Source organism: Chroicocephalus ridibundus, chromosome 1, assembly GCF_963924245.1.
Source record: "Chroicocephalus ridibundus chromosome 1, bChrRid1.1, whole genome shotgun sequence".
Taxonomy (NCBI): Eukaryota; Metazoa; Chordata; class Aves; order Charadriiformes; family Laridae; genus Chroicocephalus; species Chroicocephalus ridibundus.
The window spans coordinates 73,626,966-73,654,684 of record NC_086284.1 but is presented as its reverse complement, the minus strand read 5'-3'; the positions used below and the strand labels follow the sequence as shown (position 1 = coordinate 73,654,684).

Below are 27,719 nucleotides of genomic sequence, written 5' to 3'. Positions count from 1 at the left end.
TTTGCAAAGATTCTTGTTATTACAATCACTGACAAACAATTTTTATATGCTAAAAATAATATTTTTGATGCTGACAGGTCAGTAGTCTCTCGGAAAGGAAAATTTTGCTCCATTTGGCTTTGAGCTTACAAAAAAGAAGTAGATATTTACACTGGCAGTACTGCAGGACAAAATAAGATTCAGTGATGTTTCCCAAAGGCCATTTTTACTTTATTGCATGTTTGATGTAAAATTGACATTGACTGAAACAATTAAAACCAAAATATATTGTCTCAGTGCACAAAAGTATCCATAAGGATTTCACTGTCATACAAACATAGAAAACAATGCATCTTTTCTAATGGCGATTTTATCCTCCTTTCCCTTATCCTTTCCTCCCCTTCCTTAAACTGGCTCATGAAGAAGAGTAGTTTGTTTTTACCACCATGCATTTTTTTTTACAAGCTGGTGTGAAGTAACCAGCAGTTAAAGGAGATGAAGAGGTGCAAAGATTTCCCCCAGTGCTTGAAAGGTCTTGAAGAATGGGACCTATTTTTAAAAAATGCCTCTGTAATAATAATAATAGTAATAATAATAATAATTCAGAAAGTTGCTAATTTTTATTGCGTTCTGGGAAAAGAGAATCTGTAATTTTGTCTTAGCACCAGAAGAAAGCTTGGTGAGCAATTCTAACACATCCTGTGACGTGGGTGGTCCCCGGAGTGTAAATATATAAAGAAGACATCTGTAGTAATTTCAAACCACCTCCTTGTACTTGTGCCTAGATCTTCCAAGAGCGTGCCTGAAAAGCGTGATTCTTACATGGGCGACATGGTGTGCCGCGTCTTAAAGGAGCACCGAGCCCAACCACCCTCTCCTCAGCTCCTCGCTAGATGTACAGTCCCTGCCTGTTGCTGCCATCACAGCTGCTTCCCCACTTCCCCGCGGCACCTTTTGGGGAACGTAGGTGTATAGGAACAAGATCGGGGGTCAGAGCAGAAACTCCCACTAGTTCATTTCTTGAAGACTCCTGTCCTGCTTTTTTTCCCACATTTCCTTCTACTTGTGCCAAGATTTTTCCTCTATAAACCCAACATACCAAGTTCAGCAAAATCTCATGGCAATGCGGGCGCCTCAAATTTATAGGACACCCATTGAGTTAGAGAAACTTGACAATCTCACAGCAAGACATGCCTGTGTTTTATCCAGAAATATGTCCACAGGCAGGAAAAAGCTCCCTCTGCCATCTTCCGAGTTAGCAAAAACTCCAGTGGCCATGTCGATGCAGCCACCGGCCAAGCTAACAAGCCCTGCTGAGAAGTGAGCAAAGGGGACAGGTAGGAATGACACGGGATATAGCTCCTAGGAGCTAAAATATGTCAGAGAGGCAAAGCTTCCCATAAACATTGCAAGATCCACATTGACTTTGGATTCCCACCACTCGTAGGGATCCAAATAATCTTATAATTGCTCATTTTTTTATGTAGATCTGTTTAGGGGATCCCTGAGAAAACAGTGCTTGAAAACATAAAGCTCAGATCTGGGACTGGCCGCTATGTAATTAGATGTGACAAAATCTGCACTGATAGTGATTTAACCAGACAGAGATGTGCTTATTGTGTGAAAAGCAGAGCGCCAAGGGTGTCACTGCCTGCTCTCCCTTGAGCTTGAGTATGTGAATTTCTGCTAGTGAGGTGGTAGCTAAATACATTATTTAAGATCTAGCAATTTAAATGGAAGTTGGAAAATCAAAAGTGTACAATGAAATGTTCTAGGCAGCTTCATGTATTTATTAGTGTCCTGGCTTTTTGTATCAACATAGAAAAAACATGTGTATTGTCAATCTGTGATTAGAAGCAGCTATGATGCTTCCAAGCCTTCAGGTTGAGTGGAGGTGTGAGTGGAGCGAGGGTGAGGCACCAGGAGTGCAAGAATGAGGCATCCACACAAAAGGAACAAGCAACCGCAGCGCTGGCCCATCAGCCTCTCCTTACTTGTACGTTTTAGCCCGTCTTTATTTTCCCTGTCTGTTTCTCATTTCAGAAGCGCTGCTCTCCAAGAAAAGCACTGCCTGCCTGGGGCTCGCGGCCCCTTTTGGAACTACCGTCAGCGTACAAACAATCTCCTAACGCTGGGGATAGGAAAAAACAGGTCATCATAAAACGCTTGCTTGCTTGCTTGCTTTTATTCCCTAGAGTAGGATCTGGCCTGCCTGATCCATGCATTTGTCACAAGGCTGTATCAGGTTAAGACAGCTTGCCAGTGTAGAGGTCTACCTTGTAAAGGCGGGAGCGGTGCAGGTATAACCTCTGTCCCTAAAACTCTTCACTGGTTCTCAGACTGGGAAACTGGTGAGGGGTCTGGAAAGCTGGTGAGGGCTCTGGAGAGCAAGTCTTATGAGGAGCAGCTGAGGGTGCTGGGATTGTTTAGCCTGGAGAAAAGGAGGCTGAGGGGAGACCTTATCGCTCTCTGCAACTACCTGAAACGAGGCTGTAGCCAGGTGGGGGTCGGCCTCTTCTCCCAAGTGACAGGCGATAGGACAAGAGGAAATGACCTCAAGTTGCATCAAGGGAGGTTTAGAATGGATATTGGGAGAAATTTTTGCACTGAAAGGGTTATTAAGCGTTGGAACAGGCTGCCAGGGAAGTGGTTGAGGCACCATCCCCAGAGGTATTTAAAAGACGGGTAGATGTAGTGCTTAGAGATATGGTTTAGTGATGGTTCTTGTCAGAGTTATGCTGACGTTTGGACTAGATGATTTGAAAGGTCCCTTCCAACCTAGGTAACTTTATGGTTCTATGATCTATGATTCTATGACTGCATTCACTGTCAGGGGAGGCCCTCAGCCCTGATCTATAAAGCTACAGCCGGAGCAGGACACACAGTCACCACCAACTTCAGCTTCACCCACCAGCAGTCCTGGAAAGGGAGGCTCTTTGGACACCAGGCAGCTCTCAAAGCCCAGGCTGAAGCACACCCTGGGTGAGGAGGATGTATTTCTGTTAGAGGGACTCTAGTTTGCATTAAACACCCTAGGGATGCTAGTTCAATTGTGAGTCTGGATGCTTTTGAGGAACACTCCTCTTCAACAGCGCATCTCCATCATGACAATGATGATGGTTAAAAGAAAAAGTCCATAACCGCACCAGTAGAACCCATTTGAAGAGAGGGAGTAGAGAAGAGAAGAAAAAAACTTTAACCTCACAAGAGGCATTATGTTAATTTGTAATCTATCTGAATAGCACTTTGGCACAGATTCAGCACCGAATGAGCTTTGGCACACCCTATGTTAGCAGAGCACTTCAGATCATGTTTAAATCAAACCCCTGCTCAGGAAGGAATTTCTTTAGGTATTCTGGCAAAATAGTATAAGGACGGACAGACAAACACATACAAGCTCATGTGCAAACACAGCATTTTCAACACAGCCTATCTATAGCTATTCTCTATAACACCCTTTTCAGAATACGCAAAATCCAGGCCAGTAAGTGACATTGTCCATAGGCTCAAAGATTTTGCAAAACGGATTTGGCTTTGATGTAAAAAGATGAGTAAATATAATTTTGTAAACAAAGGCTAGAAAAATGAAGTGGTACTTGAAGTGGCTCTGAAAAACACACACCACCACTTAGGGCTCCTGCACTTGAAAAGAGCGGGTATGGTCAGGAAGTTATTTTGCAGAACCTAATTACACATTTTTAGTGAAATCTCTGCAAGTTCACAGAGGCAGCGAGGGGTGGGAGGCTCGGGCAGGAGCGCTCACTGTACTCTAATTAATGCGTTTGTTCCTTTCTCTGCAAAGAGCATGACAGGTAGAGACGTAATGAAAGGAAATGAGGATGAGTTTGGGATACTGAGAAATGCCTCAGCAAGCCAGCTGTTTTCTTTCTCCAGTAACCAGTTAAGGGGTTTCAGCCTGGGGTGCTGATCCACTCAGTTACCATAGGAAAGGAGGGGGGCAAGGGGCTACTTACAGGTAATGGAAAACGGACAGAAAGTAGAGGGCATCGATAGCCAGTACCTGGCAATACCAACGTGATTTGAACATCCAGTTCTCCTACTTAGCTTAATGGAAAGCCTGACTTCTTTCATCTGGGGGCTGCTCACTGCATTGGTGCGGTAGGCTGTCATGGGGGGGTGACCATGTGGGGCGCTGCAGATGGACCCTGCAGGACTCCTGCTCATCCCAGCATGTTGAAGGGCCAGGAGATGCTCCCGGTCAAAAGTACCTGGGATTTGAGATGGGAGGTCATCCAGGGCTGCCTGGGAAGCACCTTGCTCAAAGGGAGTGGTTAAGTTGAGAGGCAGCTTCACCGTTTTCTACGTATTTTTTCATGATTTGTTGTTGCTGGAAAGTCAAGTCCCAAGCAAGAATTATCTTCAGCCCCAGCCAGAGTCCAGGGGATAGCAGGAAGACATCTACTTTCCCCTCCAGGAAGTAACATCAAGTTTCAAGTGTGAGGGTAGAGCCAGGGCGCAGGTCAGAGACTTTTGGGTTTGAAAGAGCTGGACGAGAAAGAGCTGCTGGGGAAGGAGATGTCAATGGTGCATTGTCTGGGGGAGGTGCTCTTCAACAGCCATTTGGGAATTAGTTGCAACTTTTAATGTCTGGAGCCAGTCTGAGACCCTTCCAGCGTAGCCCGACTTAGGAGAGTATCTAGTTTCTTCCAGGGTGAAGACACCGAGGAGTCATCCTGCACATCTCCTTGTGCATGTGAAAGAGTCACTTTAACCTCTCATACATTTCACATTCCTCAGCCTAATGAATTCTTTCCTTCCCCCCTGCAAACTACTTATTGAGCTGTAAAACTCTCACAAAATGCCTCTGTGGTTTTGTTTTGTGATTAGAGAGATCCTCTTTTGGCACATAAATCAAAGGACGAGAGAAGAGGCCCTGAAGATCCTCAAGAGAGGTTATGAAAATGAGGGGCAAAAGCCTCCTTGTGTCCTTCTGCCAATGGTTTGCAAGCCCTGAGCACAAACATACGTATATTGCAGTTGTCATTTAAATAAATTCAGAAGTCACCATCTTTGCAATTTGTGAAAGAGCTCATGAATGTGTTAATCTGATCAAGGATATTGTTCCATTTTGATGCTAGGCAGCATCTCAGTCATAATACCATGTTTATTACAGACTTTTGTGATTTCTGCTCATTATGTAGGAAAGGAACTTCAGTAGTGGAAAAATACTTTGATTTTAGCTGAAGAGGAACCCCACAAAGCAAAGAGTTGTGATGAAATATGAAAATCAGATAACTAAGTGCTCACACAACAATGTTTCATCTGAATGAGACTGTTTGGAAAATTATCTTATTTTTTTAATGCACAATATTGACATTTTATTTTCTTTCCCATAAATGCATAGTGACCTTTCAAGAACTGGACATTAGTTTCAATATTACCAGAAACCCAGGAAGAAAACGGATATCATTCTAAGTAGCAGTATGCTAGAAGGCTCTCAGACTGGTTCCAGATGTTTGAAGTCACAACTGATGCGCTGATATAGGAGAAGAAAAGTATTGCCTCACGTTGTAGCAAAACAAAACCAAACCTTCCTGGAGGCATGACACTGTGCAAGACCTTTAACTCTTGTTCCCAGCAAAATGAGAGAGAACGCCAGGTGGGAATTTGCCGTTCCTATCCAGACTGTGCCCTTGTGTTACTGGGATTATTTCAGCTACGAGTGCTCACGTACGTAATATGACTTACGCTCCAATGAGACAAATGTACCTTTGGTTTCTGGCTGTCTTTGGTTGCTTTCTAAAAGAGAAACGCAAGGAAAAATAGTAAAAAAATATGGAGAATTCATAAGAAACAGATGAACACGTTTCCTTCATTTTAAAAAAAAAAAAAGGAAAAAACCTAATATTGTTGCTATTACCTTGGTTACTTGCACATAACAGATGGCCAGTTATATTTGCTACTTACCTACAGCCAAAACAGGTATTTCAAATAGCTTTGTTTACTAATCCTAAATAGAGGAGTAGCTGTTTTCATACAGTAGTAATTTTTAATTAATTAGATCCTGAGTGCTGAAATTATTTTTCACTTTAGTGCTATAACTGATGCAAATGTTTCACTTTAAAAAAGCTCATGCATTTATATTATCTGAAAAGCGTAGTATTTATTCGTGTTTTATACGAAATACAGTCAAAAGCTTACGGATTGAGGTAAACAACTAGATCAAGAGGATATTTTATAAATGCTGTAATAGAGCCTTCAGCAGGCTTGTAAGACCTCTGCAAGCACTGCTTGCAGCATATAAAATTCACCCTGAATATACGATGTTTAAGTTGTAAAAACCCCTCAACAAACAGTTTGTGCAAGTTCTGCTACACAGAAACATGTAGGAAAACACGATTATATAGAATACCGTCAAATCTAATTAAAAACAGAGGAAGAAAGCCAGTAAAATCAGGATGGTGAAATATTAATGTACTTAATGCTGGAATGAAGCATATATATCAATGTGAGATTTAATTCCAGAGTGTAGAATTTAAATGCCCGAAAAACGGACTCAGTCTATAGAAATAGAATTAGCAATTCCAATAAAAAATAGATGCTCTGAAGGAAAAGTTTTCTGTCCTTGGCTTGCATCCATCTAGGCTGCCCTACACTGCTCTCCAAAACCATTTAAACCGGCTAAATGCTCTGCTAAATTCCCATTACACTGATGGTCTCATTAGAAATGCAAGGCAGTCCTCTCCGAGTGATACAGCCATTACTCTCTCCTACAAGCAGAAGTTGAAATAAGGCTTCCTCCACAGCAGCTGCACCGGCGAGCGACTGTGTTTGCCCCAGTGATGTTCTTTCCCTTTAAAGAAGGGGAGAACAAGTGCAAGTTGAACCACATCCCAAATTTTCTGGCTCCTTGGCAGGGTGGCAAGAAAGTGCCCCGCAGCCCACAGCACTTCCTCGAGAACGGAGTTTGGGCAGAAGGACTCAGACTACCTCCGTAAAAACAGGAGAATTTCTTCAGAAAAGCAGGGAAACGAACCCATGTGAGCCCACTCCCTGAGCAAGGAAGCCACCTAAAAATGCAGGAATACTCAAGAGAGAGGGAAAAGTGATGAGCGACGTACTGGTGTCTCACGCCTAAGCACCAACCTAAGTAGTCCAATCACTCTGAGGACTTAGCAGAGTTTCATGGCTAATCATGCTCCGTGTGACAGGAGGAAACGCATTCAGGGAATAAAAGTTATGAATGCGCTGCTCGCAATTTTCCAATCCATTTCTTGCCTCCCTGCCCCTGTTCCCTCCAAGCTCTCTGGGTGTGATTAGCAGTTATTTACTAACTCCCTGCCTCTGATTTCCTAGCAATTGCTGATGCTGCCATCTACAAAATATTAATTTCAAATGCGAAATGAAATAAGAGTGCATGAACTGCGCTACCGCCTTGTGTGTCAGCAGTCGTGGCAGACATCTCAGGGAATTTAATGTGTCTGAGACAGAACTGCCACTGCCAAGTCTCCCCACTGAAGGTGCAGCATCTGATTTTGTCCTTGGTGATTATTTCCTTACAAATAGCCTCTTTCTGCCTAATCCCCAGCCTTACAAGCATCTGTCCTCATGCTGGAGTCATCATCCCCCACATTTTTATCCTCCTGCTCTCTTGCGGGTGACTGCAGTCATCTGTATAATGCTGACCTTTCATTTAGCAACGTTCACAGCCGATGCTGCGGTGGTGTTTATTCCTATCTCGCTGGTCGGCTGAGGGAAATGAGATCATTTAGGCTAGAGGTTCTCAAACTTTGCTCAGGTATCGCTGTGCGGAAACACAGCGTTGCATCATCCAAGAAGTGGGGAAAGTGGCAGCTCTGTGTCCCTGCAAGATGCCCCAGGCTCTGCCCCACACGCCAGGGGCTGGCACCATCTCTCCATGCCGGGGCATCCTGCTGGCACCCACTCCCACCTGCCTGCTCACCTCCATCTCAAGCACTTTTGGAGCTACAGCTTCCCAGGGTAGAGTCCTCACTCGAAAACGGAGTCAGGAGGACATCCCTCGTTCTGGGTTATACAACTTTGTGTGGTTGGTTTCTTTCAAGCCTCCTTTGTTTAAGTGAGGTGAAATTATTAAATTATTCAGACTATTTGATAACCTGCTCCATCCTCATTGTTCCTTTCTCTGTCATCCTCCACGAAGTTCTACCATCAGTGCATATAATTTCCTACCACATCCTAGTTGCCAGCTCCTCACAGAATGAAATCAGCTGTGGTTGATAAGAACTTATATTTCTTTCCTTGAAAGTAAAATATTGAACACAAATAATTATACTGTTGTCCTTCAGTTCCTTGGAATTAAAGGAAACCCATTTGGGCTACCCCCAAACTTTGTGTGCAGTAGGAGGTACCAGGTGACCTGTCCTTAGACTATCTTCTATGGCCTTTTGGCATACTGCATAGCATTAGTTGTCTCCTGCAGTTTACCCCACATTTCAAGGTACATCACAAATGACCCTCAGATTTTACTAGCCTTTGTGGCTACAAGGTAGCATGGAAGATCTGACGCTTACAGATACTTGTATCTAGGGTAACTGATTTTAAATAATTTATTCTCACTAGACACTGTTCAGCTTCCTGCCTGTCTGCTAGGCACCCTGCTTTTTCTCATATAAAAAAATATTTATTGACTCTAATATTATTAATGGCTTTAATATTTCCAGCTAATAAGGGGCTATTCCTAGATCTTTTGTTATTGTTGTTGTTCTTTATATACTTTAAGAAAACCCTTATTCTCATTGTCCTGGAACTTTCCTCTGGTATCCTCCACTACTTTTATCCATCTTCAGTATTTAATGATTTCTCTTTTAGATTGATTGTTATCTTCCTCTTTCATGTTACATGTATTTTATACTTCATCTTCTTTGCACAGATTGCTTTTTCGTTTCTAATTGCTACTTTTACTTCACCACTGAAGCTGAGCTGGCCTTCAGCAAAATTGGGTTTTTCCTTGATAGTGGAAATGTAGCCTTTTGCTAACCTAACAAACTCTGCTTAAAAAAAAAATGCAGACTTCCTTGTTTCTAGGTTTTTCCACTCCATTTCTGGTCAACAATTTCTGCTGCTTTGGGTCACCAGCCTTTCCTTGTTGGGACTGGCCTTTATTTGTCCAGCTTGGGCATAATAAAATCATGATCCAGTTCCCAGACAACCACGCGCTTCCCATCCAGTGACTGATTTATCAAAGCAGGGGTGGGTATGTCTGCTGAAATGTCCTCGGTGCTACAAAAGTGCCACAAAGACCGTCCACAACCTTTATTTTAATTTAATGGCCAGCCATGCTGGACCTCTGGTGATACCATCAAAACAAAGACCTCTGGTATCCACCTGAGGAATCTGCCTTTGCTTTACAGATCAAGGCCAAAAGAGTAGCTCCATCCCCTCCTGTAGCTGGAGTTGATATTTGATGATGTTCTGGCTCTGGGATAAAGAAAATGGTTATTTTATATCCCTGGCTGGAGCTTTTCATGTCAATAAAGGCTAGAGGAGGGGAGGAACAGGCTATTTTTGTTCCTCCCGATGGGCCATGCCTGACAGGCAGATACAGAGAGACTATTGCAGAATATATATATGGCACTGAGCAGTGGGACGGGAACATATGGGAACTATACCTCCTCCATAACCTCCTGAGCTCCAGCCAGGAGCTGGAGCTTTTCACGGCTGTGAAAGACACACTAGGACCCCCCAAAGTTTTCAGCATTTCCTTTTAAATACTTTTCCTAGCCATTTCCTGGAAAGCCACTATATGTATTTTACTCAATCCTGTCTGCAATACTTATAGCTTCATTTAGTTTTAATATAGTTATAAATGGGCTGTAGCGGCCTGCTTCTTTTAATAACTAAGTAAATGAAACCCTGTCTGTAATAATAAATGAACCATCCATCTGGGAGGCCTCCAGTAAAAATTTCAACAGGTATTTATTGCTCCTTTATGTAAACAGTACTCTGGACAATACAAGTGATTATACTCTCTGTCAGCCCTGTCAGAAGGGAGACAGTACAGTTTTGGACGAGGTTCTATAGCATACACATTGAATTTACAGGTTTATTTGACTACATGGAGACAAAATGATTAAAACAAGCAAATAAACAGAGAAGAACCCAGTTGGCTACTGTGAAAGTCAGCATACCATTTCATTTAAAGATATGGGCTGCGAGGATAAAATACAGAAAATTGACAGGTCCGTGGTGCAACAGGCTCCTCACAACCCCAGAAGCTTCACAGACACCCCCTAAACAAAACCAAATTCCCCCCCTCCCTCCCCTGCAGAAGCCGAAGGGGTTTCACTGTAAAATCAACACTTCGTAGAGACTTTAAAATACACTGTGCCCTTGTAGGTCCTCATGGTATGGAAGAGCAGTATCTCAGGAGAATCCTGGACCTGGGCACCAGGGGTGGCAAACCATGCTACGCATCCCTGGGGGTCATCCCTTTCACTCACGGGCACTGTTGCTCACACGCTGGAAAGGGCAATAGCACATCACTTTTGCAGTAATGAAATTTTAATTAAAAAAAAATATCTCATTGCCAAAATCAGCTTCATGCCACTATTACATTCTGGCTCCTAATTACATACCATTACATTCCACTATTGTTGAAATAATACAATGTCAGAATATATTGTCAAATAATTAATTAAATGCGTGGTAAGGGGGGAAAAAAAAAAAAAGAAGGGGCAGAAAGACCTGGAAGCTCATGTATGGCCAGATTGATGTGTCATCACTTGATGCTGAGGAGTGGGCTGTAGAGAGTTCTGTGCATTAAATATGTAGCGGCTGCTGTGATTTTTGTCAAAATTTCCAGCCCTCAAATTTCTGCAGGAACAGGCTTAAAGCTCTCCCATGAGCAGGATTCTCAGTGCCTTTCATTTGCAGCCAAGCTAGGCATAGGGAAAACGCATTTTTTTTCCTTACGAGGCAGACTACAAAAGGAAACCAAAGTTCTTGGCCAAAACTCCAGGGAGCATTCTGCCCCCCGGGGTGAACAGATCGCTGCTCGTTATGGAGACCTGCACCCTGTGTGCCTGGCTCGGAGAAAGGAGTAGCACTGCTCCCGAAGGGGCTACCTCTATGGCCAGGGCATTTCCAACATTTTTACTAAACTTGACATGCCAACAAACTTCTTAGGAGACGGTGCATTGGTCATAGTCTTCTCTCTTCTCCTCTCTGCTTTTGTCGTGATCACAAGATGCTGAAAGGGGAGAAGTTAATCACAACAGGGAAGACATCTCTGTGTTGACAGCAGTCCCACCAAAATACAGGAGGAGTTGTCAGGTTTTTCTGAGGATGGGCTGAGGGAGGGAAGGTGCCAAGGTTGTCCACGGGCTTCTTGACACAGAGCCTCAGCTGCCCTGGGGTCTGATGGCAACAAGCATTTGGGGCCTGCTTGTTTCACTTTGAGATAACCCCTTCTAGGATTCAACATGGGAAATTCCTCTTCCTTAGAAATAATCTCCATTGGACATTGAAACAGCAGAAATAATCAACCGAGGGCTGCGCCTTCAGAGAGAGGAAGGGCTTTATTCCCAGTGTTCAGATCCATGTGCTGTGCAGCAATGCACCACCTGGACTGCAATATATATATATATTTTTTTTTTTTTTTTAAAGCATGTGTTTTTTCTTTAAAAACACTTTTCGGACAAAATTATGAAGTTAGCTCTCAAACAGTAAACCACACTATATCTCCTTTCTAATGTCTCTTTTTAAATATACACCAGGGAACAACTCTCATAACTCACTCGACACACACTATCTTATGAGTTATAGGTCAGTCTTCTACGCGCAGAGCGTGTGTTGCACTTCTACACACCATTATGAATTTTCCATCCCTCATCATTCATATCGTGTCAGAATATCTATTACAAACCCCTGTTTGCAAGAAGGGCTTCTATTTTCCCCTTTCATTTTATCACTGCTCTTCAATTTTCTTCTGGACACCAGCTTGGCATGCTAGCAGTACCGTGCTGGCAGTTTCTGAGAAAAAGTCATATTCAAAAATCGTATGTCAGGGCCATAACGGCACTTCCAAAGAAATATCCTTTTTTAACTAATAGGTGTAGTGTATAAAAATGAATTAGACACAATTGTATTCTGATTGCCAAGTTCTACCACCCAGCTGCTAACTACTGCAACCATCTTGTAAAAAATAATAATCTGGAAGTCTACATGATGTCTGATAATTCTTTCTGCCGTCCTAAATCTTTGGAAGTGTTGAGTCATCTTGAGAAAAATGTCGACAATCATTTTTCACAAAGGCTCGAGCGTGGATGAGGCTCAAACTAGAATCTTGTGTGAGGGATTTAGAGCTGAGGGGAATTTTCTGACAAATAGTTCAGCTGTCAAGAACAGCGTGAGGACTGGCCAAAATGCTTGACAATTGCTAGATTTCAGAAATGCTTTTCCCTAAATAACTAAAAAAGTTTAATTTCTATGTAAAATTACTATTTTAACATTTCTGAAATGCTATGCTTTCATTTTCTTCTCTCAAAAACATTATTTTGAAATAAGCTTGTATCTAGTGCTGTAATAAAGCTGCCCAGGCACTTTCTGGAGTGAGGTAAGCTAAATGAAACCATTAATCCTGAAAGTATTTTTTTTCAATTTTCTGAGAAAACGAACGCTTTTTTTGTTGTTGACCTATATGATTTTTTTATTGTATCCAACAAAATATCAATTACCCACGCTGATTCAGAAGTTAATTTAATTCAGTTTGCAAAGTACCAAAACTAGCTTTGGTTTGAGTTTCATCTGCATCCACAAAACATACTGGCTTCCTTCATTTTTTCCCACTCACTGGCTGTTAATTGAAGCTTTCTGTGAAATATTTTTTTCTGTCATCAGCTGTCAGACTGCCATCCATAGGAGCAAAGTTCTATACCACAGCAGCGTTGTAAGGAAGTGTTAGTATGAACCAACTGGGCAGGAAATGGATTCTCAGATTGTTACGTGACTGAAATTCAAGGTTTTGCTCTTTTGGTGTTTTTTTTTTTTTTTTGTTTTGGTTTGGGTTTTTTTGTTTGATTTTTTGGATTTTTTTTTCAAAATCACATTGGAATTAAGACCACTTGCTCAAATCTGCTCCATTATACAACTAGCTGGTTTGTATGTTTGAAATTTATGATTATCTGATACATCTGGTCTAGTGGGAGGTCGCCTGGTCTAGTGGGAGGTGTCCTTGTCCATGGCAGGGGGGTTGGAACTAGATGATCTTTAAGGTCCCTTCCAACCCAAACCATTCTGTGATTCTGTGATTCTGTGATCTGATACTGAGTTCTCAGGAACTGAATTCTACATAGTTTCCTAGAAAATCTGCCTACAGCCTCCACCTTCGAAAAAATGGCATTAAGTATCATTTAACTTGCCAATATTTGATGTCAGATCGAGTCCAATCAAAACAATCATTATTTCAGAAGTACTTTTGGGTGTGGAAATAAAATATGCAGGACTTAATATTGACAGAGCTGTGGTTAATTATCGGTTCGATATTTAAGTAAGAATAAGCCCTACAGATAATAACATGTTAATTTAGTACAACTGCAAATAATTTGTGTCTATATTATGCAATATATGTTTAAAAAGTCATATATGCGAGGGATGACATAACTTCTAAAGAATTCAATTTACTCACTAGTAACAATGTTAACGGTCCAAATGTGTATCTCCTAAACGAAATATATTGGGTTAGTTTCATCATCAGTGTCACTCTAGTAAAACTGGTTTCATTAGCAATTAATTTAGCCCACTATTTTACCTTCAAGGCAAATGATTTTTTACTGATAAGAGAAAATACTTCAGATGTACGTGGTTTATCAGGCACTTAAATATTTTTAGTGCACTGAAGACAGCCTAGATGGCTGATGAAAATACTGAATAAAATAGGCAAAACGTAGGAAACTGACAATAACGACCTTTGAAATATGTAAATATCTTTCCAAAAGTTCTATAAACCTTTAGACTATCTCCAGCAGAGTCTTTATTAGTCTAAAGAAATCATTCTGTATTTTTCCGTATACTACTATCCTCACACTAAGAGCAGAAGAGTTTTTACTGTTCCAAAGATGCAACAAACAGCCCTCACTACATATTTTTATAGATGTCTCGTGCTTGAAGTCTATATGCAATTTAAAGCAGTTCCAGGGAAGAATCGCGAGTGAACAAAAGGTCTGCCAGAATTTTCTCATCCATACTTTCTCCAACTCTTCCTTCTAGCTGAACACCGAAGCACATGGACTTGCTCTCCTTATTACCAGGATCATTAACTAGTATGAAATAGGACTTGTCCTATCAAGACCGGTACCAATTTATTATCGGGCTGTATTCTGTCACTCTATTTTCTAGTGAGAGATCTTTGCGTAAGTACATTTCCCAACACCCTAAGAGACCAAAAGTAAACAAACCCGTGATTATTCTCATTCAATGGGAAACGGGAAATGGAGGCAAAGAGATTCCCTGCTTTTTCCGAAACTCCACTGTTCAATCAGATCCAGAACCAGGGAAGGCAACTCCAGGTGCCGACTGGGAACGCATCGGCATTGACTCAGACGTACCTGTGACCCAACACCTTACACTATTCAGCCTCTACTTCACCTTTGGAGCCTGTGCTAGGAAGAAATTTTAAGTGAAAGAAGGCTGAAGACAAGGTGGGAAGGTGAAAAGGTGCCGAAACAGTATCCTTCTCTGTACAACAATATCTCTTCTATCAGGCACAGCAGAGCTACTGGAGCAGAATATGTCAACATTTAAGAGTCTCATTCTCTGGCAAATACGCACTCCTGCTTGAAACGGGGCAAGTGGGTTTTACGTAAAGAACGCATTTATTCATCTGTGAAATGTTACAAATAAAAAATAAAATTGGACCGGACGATTTGAATTTCTTCCAGAAGAACCCATAACATTTGACCTATTTTGGTGTTTTAAATCAAAATTTGATTATTTTAAGCTATGTGTGAGAGATCATTCATTCCTAACAAGGATTTGTTATATTGCTTGTTTAGAGGAGGATTAAATAAACTTTTGACATGCTGGGACTGCTAACTCTTGACGTTCTTTACTGCTATGCTCATGCAGTTATTAACTCCTAACAGTCTTTGGTTTGGGCTGTAATTGCTTCTTCCATTTGTTCTCGTGAGATCTGAAACTGCGCTCAGAAGTGCCCTTTAAATACTCGGTTTTGTTGGAGTTTATCCCCTGTTCTTGTAAAAGTCGTGACAATTCGCTGCTAATTATTCTCAGGGGATATGAAAAAAATACACTTCAGCAGATGTATGAAGCAGCATCAGATAGATGCCTTCTGCACCCCTCCTTGGGACCACTGGGGCTGTGTGTGGGATGCCAACTGCAGCTGGGGTGATGGTGCCCGACCATCTGTCAGCCGGGGAGGGGGTCTGCTGCCGGCACAGTGCTCCGAGTGGGGATCGGGTCTGCTCCCGGCTCAGCACCAGTATGGCTCTGCGACTGGGCTGGCAGGCACACCCAAAATCAGCCAAAGCCAAGCACTGTGCTGAGAGGTATCCTTCCTCACAGTGAGAAGGGATGGGTGAAAACTGGCTTGGAGGAATGCCCATGCCCTCCAGGCTGCTCTGGGGTCTGGTGGCTTGGGGATGAGGGGGAGAGGTGCCCATGGCTTGCAACACCCACCCTGCACAGGCCTTGGGGCTACTTCAGCTTCTGAAGCAGATGAAATACCAAGTATGGAGACTTTTCCAGCTCTGAGACTGATGAAGGGTTAGTTGGGGGCAAGCAGCCCTTCTCCACTCAGGTTCCCTCCCCGAGGAGTGTCAGGGTGATGCTCGGGGCTGGGGCAAGGGACACAGTCACACAAAGCCTGAAGAGCAAGTGGCAACGACACGGGGGGCTTGAAAAGGTTGAAGACCTAGGTGAAAGCACACTGAAATTAGTGCCTAGATATTTAGCAACAAATGTGGATATTTAGGAATGAAACCCGGGCCACAGCCCTGTTTTGGGGGTTCAGGCACAACACAAGTGTCTTGGGAGTGGGGCACTCCAACAGCTTTGATTCAACACCACTCCTGAGGTACGGATGCCCTCCAAAACCCAACAGCGAGAAGAGGTAGGCCAGCAGGTGCTGGGACACCCCGCGGCCATCACCCCTGCATGCTAGCAGAGTGACAGCAGCCACGCTGGTGCCCAGCTGCTCTCCATCCTCCGAGGACTGTGCCTCATCTGCTGGGCAAAGATCGAAACCCAGGAAGGAATAAGGAGGAAAGTACTAGCAAGAGCGCACTTTGTGTTTTTAATTATCAGCATCTTTGGTGCTCTTCAAAGACGGTGGTGCTGCCGTATCACATTAGCTCCTTGTATAGGTAATGAATGGGAGCTGCATACTGTGAGCATTAGAGCATCAACCTCAAAGAGGTTTAGGGGAAAAAAAAAGTATTATAAGCACTGAAAAATAAATATATGCCGCCTGGGACATTCAAGTATGTCTCTTCTTCAGAATGCTGATTAATGTTGCATCAAATCACAATAAAAATAGCCCCTAAGGCTCATTTTTCTATTTGTAAAAGGGTAATAGTGATTAGCTTTACCAATGTTTGTAGCAGGCTTTGAGGGGGGTTGTGTGTTCAAAAGAAATACTAATGACCTGAGGAGGTCATTAGTTTGGAGATATTCTGCTGGACCGGCACCAAATGTCCTACGACACTTTCTGCCTAACAAATCATACAGCAAAGAGTGGACTTTCATCTGCACACGCTTCAGGCATATTTGAAACTACTTAAATGATTATAATTGCAAAGTAATTTTATTCCACTTTTTTATAGCAGCTTCCATGCTCTGCCAAAGGCAAGACCGGGGGGCCCTTGAAGGACAGGAGGCTGCCGAGAGGATTATGTCTTCTCCACTTCCCTGCACCACAGGACTCACATCATCTCAGCAAACACCCCATCACACAGGACCACCACAAGCCCCACCAACAGGCAGCGAACCCCTGATTTATACCACTGGTACTTGGTCTCAGCACCTGATGAGGTGCTAACTATAGCAGGTCTGTGTGACACGACTATGGTCCTAGAGGTAATTTCCTACACCTTATTACCACATAATAATGGCCTCTTAACAACCAGGCTAATCAAGAATTAATGAGGCACTAAAACATTTTAAGGAACAATGAAGGATTTAAAAATTTCTCTTATGTGTTTTATTTAAAAAGCAATTCGTTTAACTGTTACTGCCCTTACTTTGGAATCATATAAAAAGTCTTGGTACTTATCAAATGTATCTGCTGAAAGGTTTCATTCATTTATCAGTTATTTACTTATGTGGGGCTGCACATAACCACAGAACTGAAGGAAACCTAAAAGGAGCAGAACCAGATTTGGGTCCCATCCACCTCCCTCATTTCCATCCATCCATCTGTCCGTCCGCTCAGGAGCTCCCCTGCTCTCACATGGGAAGCCTCTTCCTCTGATGATGAAGTGCAACACCAAAAATAGAGCGAAGTCAGCCCAAATTAACACAACTGCCCCAAAGGGATTTTGCATTATCTCTGGAAAGCTAGAACCATCTTTTTTTTTTTTTTTTTTTTTTTCAGGAAGGGAGGGTGTACTTTAATGGGGGAGCCATCCTTGACGGAAGTGTTTGAGAAACTCAGAATGAAATAAATGGGGAAAAAAAAGTAGGGATAATTTATGCTAGCAAAGGATTTCATATCAGTGACTCAACACTGAATTGAAGCCTGAAAATACGTGCCTTTACCATCAGACTGGAAGGGATAATCGAAACACAAACACGTTCAAATTTGGCTTATTTTTTAAAACTTCCTTTTCTGGTGAAAGGATGGGGCATATATCCTGGTTTGCTGAGAAAATCCCCAAATAGATCATTCTGTGACAGATAACTGTTATGATTATTAATTCCACTGCTGACATTGAAATTAAACTGATTCCCAACATAATGGATGAGTAAATAGCACATCTGAAATTCTCGAATGCTTCCACATTTCCTATGCAATCACAAAAAGAGAACTCCCTCATTAAATAATACACTGACAGAAAAGGTAATTTGATTAAATAAACCTATCTGCCAATCATTGAAAGTTATAAAAGGAAAGCATTTTGTAGTTAGGTAAAACTTTTCCCCAGAATAATCTTTTTTCTCTCTCTCTCTCTCTCTGTTTCTTGGTGATTCTTAAAAGAGAAGTAATGGAAAACTATGTGCCCCAAAGGAAGATCAGGGCAATACCTGGGCACCTGACAAAGGAGCTAAAAGTTAATCCTAAGCCCAGTGATTTACCATGAAGCAAAGATGACATGACAGAGGAATCAAGGAGAAAGCAGCAGGCGACGAGGCACATGCACTACTAATCAAGGAACCTGAGCTACTGTGAGTATATCTGTGTACCCCTTGTTACATATATCTCTATTTCTTTCCTGTTTTTCAGGAGACATGGGGACATGTTTTGTGGGGCAGAAGGGGAGGGTCAGCAGACGAGAAAAGCAAGGAGAAATGAGGCTGCAGGTGATGAACCTGACAAAACCCAGAGATGGGACTTTAGGAGAGCAGCAGAAAGGGTGCAGCAAGAAAGAAAAAGGAAGGAAAGAAAAGCAGAAGGGGTGGTGGATGGCATGGGATGGGACGGACAGCAGGTAACAGGACATCGAAAGAGAAATCAGAAATCATCCTGTGCATAGGGTCTGAGGTGCCCGAGGACACCCTGAGAGCAGGCAGGGATGTGGAGCTGCAGAGGTGCTCCCCAGGGTTTGTGTTACCAGGCTCCCCTCTGCGCCTGCCAGAGACCCCCCCCCACCAAAGCAGCAAAGGCATATTCTCCTGTAGCAGCAAATGTAGCACATTACCCAGATGCATTCCAACAAAGGTGGGGCTAATTTTTTGTGCTATTTAATTTCACCAGCTGTGTGGGCTGGGGAGAGGGGAAGAGTTGTGTAACATGGTATGATGGGTGGAAAGTCTCCGAACGTCACTGTGTCTGGTGGCCAAAGATGGGAACGGGGCCTGGCGGCTGCCTCTGCTTGGCTTTGGGAGGCAGCAGCTTGTTAGGACATCAAATACTTAATTAACTGAGCTGCAGAATTGCAGGATAAGATTGATGCAGTTGCTTCTCTGTTGGAAACCAAGAGTGTCAGCCTGGACCGCTCTGTTCTTGGTGAGTCTTTAAACCTAATGCAACTCATAGGGAAGATGTTCTTTGAAAAGAAACAGAGATTTATTTGGATAAAACTCTGACTGGATGACAAGTGCATGCAAAGAAATAAGATGAGATTTTAATTTTTCTCAAGTAGAAAAACATAAGCAGCTTGAGCAAGAGGTATTTTCTTTCCAGCTAGGCACCAGGGCTTTTATGTTCTTCAGGGGACAGAAAGAGTTGTTCTTATAGTGAATTCATAGCTCTGCAACGTCATTGAGCAAAATGAGATCATGCTAAAGACGTACTTGGCCACTTCTGTTAGATAAAAATAAATCAAAATCATTTTAAAAGGAGGGATGTTGCTTTTTATAATCTCCATAATGCCTGGAGATGATGGTTATTAAGTCATCCACCTACTGTGGTCTTAAGAAAATATATGCAAGTTGGGAATAAAATTGATATTTTAAGTCCTTCTACCAATCTAACCTTCCCCATCCAGCTTTGTGCCCACCTCTCATTGTTTATGTATTATATATGTCTTTGTATTTGTTTAGTCTTGTCACATGTAATAATGAAACTCCTAAAATCCTATCTAGCTGACAAGTCATCTGTTACTATAACTCTAATCTTCCCCCTGACTGGCTCCAGAGCTGGACATTTGGTTCCTGACTCCGGTTTACTCAGCATCAATCACAGGAGGCTGCTGTGGGTACTCAGGGCTCCTTATGTTAGCATGCTCACTGGAGAGTGGTATCAGCCAACCACTCCTAGATAGCACTGGAACGTATGGGAAAGGCTCAGGGAGGGGTTTCTTTCTCTTGAAGACAAAGCCTGAAAAGATAAAGCTCTTCAGAGGAGGAAAGGACACCCTTCCCAAGTGACAGCCTGTCTCCTGGTCTCGGAGCTGGACTGCTTGGTCACCGGGGCTGCACTGGGATTACTGCACCGTGGGATGCAATGGTCGGCGTGCCAGCGGCAGCTGTGAGGGATGGGGAGAAGAAGCAGACCTCCACCCTGACAAACACAGGTTCCTCTTTTTTTTTTCCCTTGGTCTTTCCATGTGCAGTCACTCTGTAGCAGGCCATTTTTTCAACATATGTAAGTCATCCTGCTTTACTGAGACTGCTCACAGTAAAGCACGCCGCTCAGGGGGAAATGATTTTTAACTGAACTGGAGATGGGCAGCATAGCAAAAACACGAGTCTAGGTACCCACAGGAACTCTTGGTCTTTCAAACAACAATAATGCTGAAAGAAGTCCTGCTGGAAAGCATCATGCTTGTCTAGAATTATTTGCGAGGCTAAAACCTTACTCTGTGATGGCAGAAGAGCCCAGGGTTTTTTAACAGTTTGTGGCAAAAGGCTTCATCCTTTCTTCCACACAAGTCTACAGAAACGGCTGTTGCTTACAGTGATTGCAAGTATTAAAGTTTGTGTCTCATATTACATTTATTGCATAAGTTATGGGGAAAACATGTGGATTTTACATGAGCAGCCACATGAATTTTTTCTTAAGTCCAACAGCGAAAAACAGTGCAGACCAGAGTGACGACAAGTTATTTTTGAGCTTATGTTCTGTGATGTTCTGGGGCTCCCAACCAGACCTTTTCCTCACTCTTTGTTGTACAGGGCCTCCATCTGAACTACATCAAGGCAGGTCGCGTGTCTGGGATGCCTGCCTCGACTCCCTAGGGGACTTCAGGACAGAAGGCCCCCTCCACCCTCCCAAATTTCAGCCATTATAAATGGCACAAAAATTGGTCATCAAAGAAGGTACAAAAGGGCAATTTGCTCATCCTTTGTCTGCATCATGCTATTAAATACCTTTAAGATATTATTTGTGCTGACTTGTCTGCTTTGCTTTGATAGTAGGAAAGCTGATTGTGAACGTATAGGATTTTCACCCATAATTGCACTAAATTCTAATAGAATTAAACACTTTATAAGTCCACACGCTTATCAGGTAACAGATCAGTTCTGTGTTAATTTAGTATACCTGATCTATTGCATCTCCTGGAGCGTATCCCTGATTTAATATGTCAAGAGATTCCTTCTCTCTACCTACAATTGCTTACAGTTTATGCCATGAAAGGGAGAATCAGCACAAATGAATCCTGACAAAATATCTTACAAAACTAATAAAAATCAGCATGCAGCAATGCCAGCTATAATCGCACTATTTTGCCATAAAAGGTCTGTGGGCCAACCAAACCATTTTTATTTTTTTTCTTGGAAAAACTTAGCTTTTATCTTTGTAAGTCAGTGGTACAGTTGCCTTGATTTTGGAATGATCTGTAAGTATAACCTTTTCGAATTTCAGGAACAATATACCTCATCCAAACCTTTGTCCTGATTCATCTCCAGCTTTGATAGCTTCGGTGTGTCACCCTGCTTGCTTGTCAAATCTATCATCAATTCTAAATTGCCAATAAATATATTCCACATCTCTTATGGGAGATGAAGCTTGCCTGCATGCTAAACAAAGAACAGAATGCACAAAGCCAAGATACACACCAAGATATAATATTCTCCCTCTTAAAATACCGCAGGTGAAATGATAATGTGGAAATACTCTTACCCTGAGGAAGGCAGACTCCAGTTGTAGCTTAGCAAATCAAAGACCAGAAAACTTGCTTGCAATAACATCCTAACAAAGCCAAAGATTTTTTTCCCTCAGTTAAAAAATATCCACACACTGACATTCAATCCAAATCCAGAGATTAAGGCAGAAGAAGTTAAATAATTTGTTTAGTTAGGTATGAAAAGTAATTTGTCATGAAACTGTCAGCTTGCTACTATAGAGGTTTAAAAAAATCACAGCTATTCATGGCTGAACAGTGGGACTTTTCCACACAAGAAAATTCATCATCATTTCGGGTTTCAGTATCTTTTTGTATTTTGCATGGCAAGTAAAAAGTTGTCCACCAAGCTTGAAAAGTCTCTTTTTTTTTGAGTTGGTCACTCTGTGGGAGACACAGGCTTTTCTTTAGATTCCCTTAATTTGGTCTTCATAGTTGTAAAATAAGTTAAAAGCAAAATGAGGGAGCTTCTCATTCAAAACCTCACTTTCTTGTAATTAAAAAAAAAAATAAAAAAATTTGTGTATCAACAAATAGAAAACTAAGGCACTTCAAATTCCAAAATCTTTCCATTCCTGGACGAGCTTTAGTGTTCAAATGTTAATAGGATGCCTGCATTTAAAAAAAAAAAAAAAAAAAAAAAAAAAAAGAAACACCATAAAAAAACTTGGCCTGTATTCAGGCTCAAGAGTCTGTGAAACAGACTTTTTCCATAGTATGACCTCAGTCTTAGGATTTCTCTTTTACAAAATGTTAGTTATTTTTCTTGGCAGGTGGCCAGAACCCTGTATCTCTCTTTCTCCCCCTCTCACCCTCCTCCTCTCCCCACCCTCCAGGCGCGCGCGCACACACACACACACACACACACCCCCACACACCCACACACCCCCCTCTTGTCTTTTCTATCACCGCAGGACAAGGTGAACCCCCCGCCCTTTGGCTGATGGGACATGGTGACGGTATGGGGAAAAAAAAAATCAGGTTATGAGAGCCTGGAAGTATCAAACACTCCCGATCGCCTTTCTCATCTTTTGGACCCATTTTATTCTGTTTCCCTGCCTAAAATCCCTCCGTGAAGCTGGCAGCCCCCCGCACCCAGCCGTGGTGGTGCCCCCCGCCGAACATCAGCCCCAGAGGGTTTCAAGTTGCAGTGGTTTTTGCCCAGGGTAGAGGACTTCCAAAAAGTGTTACCTCGGCAACCAGGAATTTTAGCCCAGCAAAAACACCACCGCGCACATTGCGACTCCAATGTGCGAGAGGCTGAGCTTCCATTTATCATTTTCTTCGGAGGAAAAACATGGAGAGGGGTCGGTGGTGCCTGCCTTCCTGGCGGCATTTCCGACGACACAGACTTCTTCCCAGGTATTCGCATCCCCTGATTTTCCTGGCAACCCCTCTTTAACCACCGCGTTCAGAGCTAATATATAATACATTCAAAATTCTCAATTAGTCCCTTACAAACGACAAAGTCCAAGGAAAACAGCGCCTAAGAGAAAAATAATACGCTTCTGGTGCAATACAGGAAAACATTTCCTCAAGTATGACAATATTTTAACCAGTTAAATTGGTCAGTTTTATTCTAAGTGATGCTAAATGTTACAGGAACATTTTTTACTTGGTATAAAATCAGGAATAACGCCCAGCACTACACTAAGTTTTCCAATGGGACAAAACCTGCTGTTTCGAAGCAAGGGCATCTCCTGCGTTAAACCACGTTTCCCCTCAGCTTGGAGCCAAGGGTGGCATCAAAATGAGGGCAGCTTCCCGTGGCTAATTATTTTTCTCTCTGGCATGCAGAGTACAGGTAGATAGTAAAGGTGAAGGTGCTCAACAAGAGAGTCTGGATCAAGCGGACTTCATAAATAAAACTCTGTGCTGAGCCCTGCAGCAATATGGGTGGCTATCTCAAGCTATTGGCTATATCTGGTAAAAGAGAGGACTAGCATTTAAAAATAAGACAGCGAAGGCCCTATCTCACCCCATGTAAGTCAATCACAGAACTTGCCTGGGCCTCAGTGGTGTTTTTATTCAGCATCCATCTACGCCTGTTCCTGTAGACATCTCAGATAAAGCTTCTTTTTGTCCGACTGGAACTCAACAGAAGCTAAATTTTGAACCAGGAAAACCACAGCTCCAATTAAGGTCAGATTGGGCTTCCAGGTGTTTTCTTTCTAAACCAAACAAATAAACCCCATCTCATCTGCTTTCATGGGCATCATGTTTTTAAGGTCTTTTTATATGACTTTATATGGTTTTAAAAGATTTTTCACTTGTATCATCTTCGACTGCAATGTATCTGTAATTTTTACATGGCAAAAAAAGTCACCAATAATACCAGTCCATTCTTCCACCTTAACTTTGCTAAGCCTCAAAGACACATTCAGTCAAGAACTGTGTGAGCAAGCATCTTCCAAGAAAATGTCTTTATAGCATTTGAAGAAGAGAAATTTATTGGGATCAACTTACAATACTTTTTGTGAGCTGTCAGCAGCACTGTACACCACAAATCCAAAAAGTCTGTGCTCAGGAAAGGTTAGGAATTGGCAGGCAAGGTTCACATCAGCGTTGTGACAATACCACAGTGGCTCTGATGCATCCTACAGGTGGAATCACTTTGTTTCTTCGAGCGGGCAGTTACAGTGGAATTATATTTTTTTAATGATCTATATATTTAATACACAGAGAAACGCTCTGTACATGGGCTGAGGGCAATTCTTCAGGGGAAAGGGCAGAAAAAAAGAACTTTTTCATGGGAATTTGAGAGCTGAGGAGTGCGTTTTAAAATTTTAGCTGTTCTTTTTGGACTGGCTGAGCAGAGTGACAGTCTGGCACTGTTCGGCGTTAGCTCTGCGAGCCGAGGCTCAAGTAAACAGGTGGAATAGTGCAATGAAGCCAGCCTTCTTCTTCTGCCAGCAACTTGGTTCATGGATAAACACCAGACTTTCACTTCTACAGTCTTCAAGACCTCCATCGCGCTGAAAAACACTGCCTTCATTCATCATAGTAAGGCATTTCCCCCCCCCCCCTTTTTTTTTTTAGAATGGACTGCAAGGCTTTTCTCAGAAACCTCACAGACACATGTTAAAAGCCATCGATGCACTGGTGTTTTCAGAAACAATACATCTCAAAAATTAACTTAAAGGATATCTTTTCATATTGTCTACCACCCCTTGGAAGCTGTGTTTCTGGGCAGAAGAGGGTCATCTGTGGCTCATGAACAGGTTGATATGTTCATGATGGCCCTCAATAGAGCCCATGGAGTTACTAAAAGAGCTGTCTCCAAACCATTGGCCAATGCATCTGCTGCAGATGTCCTTGCCTTCTAAAATGCCCACAGCTTGAGCCACGGAAGACTGTTTGGAAAGTTGCCCTGGTGCCTTAATCTGAGAGCTAAAAGTGGATTACACCCCATAAAAGTTTGGGCAGCCCTTTTGTTGGAACTGACTTCAACGGTTGCATGGATTTTCACCCTTTCCTTTGTCCTCCAGACCCATCTGTTAGCTATTTTCTGGTTCAATTGACTTGACCCATCATGGTCCTTTTGGCAAACAAACAGAAAGATATCAAAGATGTACCACTGGAGGGGTTTTTACCTCTGCAGCTTGCATGCTTTGCCCCCTCCCTATTTGCCATCCCTCTCTCCAGTTCAGCAAGACAAAAGACAAATCCCGCTAGTTTAAACCGGGTGACCCCTGTCCCAAGATTGAAACTCTGGGGGGAGGATGGGGGTGTGGTGACGGGGCAGGGGCTGCCCGTGGTCAGCCAGTCTGCGGGCACCTGGGAGAGACAGCAACTCACGCTCTCCCCTTCTCCCTACCCCTGGCACTCCTCAGGACATTTACCACTTACTACCCAAGTCTGTCTTTAAAAACTTAAACTACCGCTCATTTCCTCTACTGTTCTGGGTGAGTAATCCTTAGCCATTTTTACAGAACATTACATTTTTCAACACTTGAAGCAAATATTAATGAGATAGTCTTCATGGCGGTCTAATTATTATTTTAGATGGGGGAAAGCCAAGGCTAACTTTAAATAACTTGCACCCGGCCTTTCGGTGAAGTGAGGTGGGATTGAGGCTCCTCTTCCAACTGCGCTGCTCCATCAGGTTGCAGTTGTTGCCTGAGAGACTTAAGGTCAAGACCACACGTCAGCCAGATGTGAGAGGCCAAGCTCCCTGGGGACTTAAGAGCGGGACGGTGCCTTGGCAGCACTCGCTCAAGCTCATCTCCTGTGTTTGAGAATGGCACTCTCTGTTCTCTGGAGGCACCTTGTAACCCCTCTGCCTCAGTCTTCCCATCTGCGGAAGTGGAAACCAGCAGGAGGTTTTGGCTCTTGAATAAGTATCTGTGAGTCACTCTGAAGATGCGAGGGGCAAGACAGAAGACAGGAAGAAAAGGCAAGAAACCCACAGGCGACGCTCACGCCAATATAGACGCGGGTCGCATCAGGCAAGAACAACACTGACATTGCTCTGAGTACCCGTTTCCTATTTCCTTCCTCAAGGAGAATCAGGGTGATGAGAATGACGAGCAGCTGCTGGATGGGCGAGAGACTGTAGCACTAATCTCTGCAAACCGGCAGTTTGGAAGCTGCTGAATTTAGTACTGTTAATGAAGATCCCCCTGAGCAAACTATTCTCCAAGTGATGCTGGGGACCGGTGCAGGGAAGAAACAGAGCCAACATCTATTTCTGCCTGGCAAAAGCAAACAAACTCACGCACCGAGATGGCTGCGATTCTCAGGGAGTATTAGCAAAGGACAAAACTTGCATAACTGCCATAAATTATAAAAGCCTCCCTCAATCTTGGTTAATTCCCTTGTAAAAAGGGAGGGAAAAATCTGGAGCAGCTCAGCATGAAAACAATTGTGGGAGGGATAATAAAGAGACAGCACCGAGGTATCTAGTTGCTAGCCCTGATATCATTAAGTAAGTGCACTAGAAATGTCGAGGTAAATGCAGAGCAGTGAATCACAGTCAGGCATGATTAACCTTGGGTAGTCTGAACTGGAAATCATTTACAAACACCAAGGTACTGAAGAACATCACAACAGACAGTACATCGAAAGTCATCCCGAGAGCGGGAGTCTTGCCGAGGGCTTTGTGTATATATTTGTGCCATTTTTGCATCATTGTCATATTTTGCAGGCGAGAGGATGGATGACCTCAGACCCCCCGGCTCAGGGAGGAGTTTCGCTGGCACTGCAAGGTCCTATGAAACACGTGCGCTGGTTGGAATGACTTTTCCTTGCACAGAAGTTTTATAAAATTAGAAGTTTTAAGTGCAACGTTCCAAGGTTTATGGAAAGGATCTAGTTTTTGCCAAAGAAAGACTAAAATCCTGTATCTGAAATTATTAAAAATCAAAAGAGCACTCTTTCTCCATTCCTCCCCCACTCCCTAACACAGTCCTTCAAACTATAATTGGTAAAACTGGAAGAAGGATTTTAATAAAAATTAGGTGTTTTTAACAAAATCTGTGAAAGTTTTCTGACCATTGAAAGTTGAATCTTCCATCAGGAATCCAAAAGAAGAAAACATTGCTGGATATTTCTGAACAGTCCTAAAAGTTTAGAAATGCGCAGCAAAGCTGTAACCAGATGACCCACAGAGTGCGATATACATTAAGAGTACGACAACAAAAAAAACCCCCTTCAAATCCAGAATTCTCGTGGCTTTAAAAGCATTCAATTACAAGGAACATGAATCAACTGCAGAGGACTCAAGACAGCTTAACACCTTTGTATTGTTTGCACCTTTTATTGCAATTCTTCAGTGCCAGTTCAGGCGATTACTGTGCTTGCCGAGGTGGTGAAGGCCACGGGAATATTGCGCAGAAGGATACAGCTCTGCTCAGACTTCCTCCCTGCTTTCCCATCATTCTCATTCTCCTACATCCATCTCAGTTATCTCTAGCATTGCAATAACTGCCCTTATTTATCTGCCTCGTTAGGACGTTGCATCAATTAACGTGTGTCATCTAATGCATACCAGTTTCTTAATGTTTAATATTATTATCAGTGGAGAGCTATGTCATACCGAGTCTATCTAGGGAGTAA

General features: G+C 42.7%; 1 protein-coding gene across 2 annotated transcripts in view; it reads right to left on the bottom strand.

Annotated features, from left to right (window-relative positions):
• The window catches only part of AFF3 (ALF transcription elongation factor 3), a 338,460-nt gene that overhangs the window by 102,510 nt on the left and 208,231 nt on the right, over positions 1 to 27,719 (bottom strand). The window lies entirely within an intron of this gene.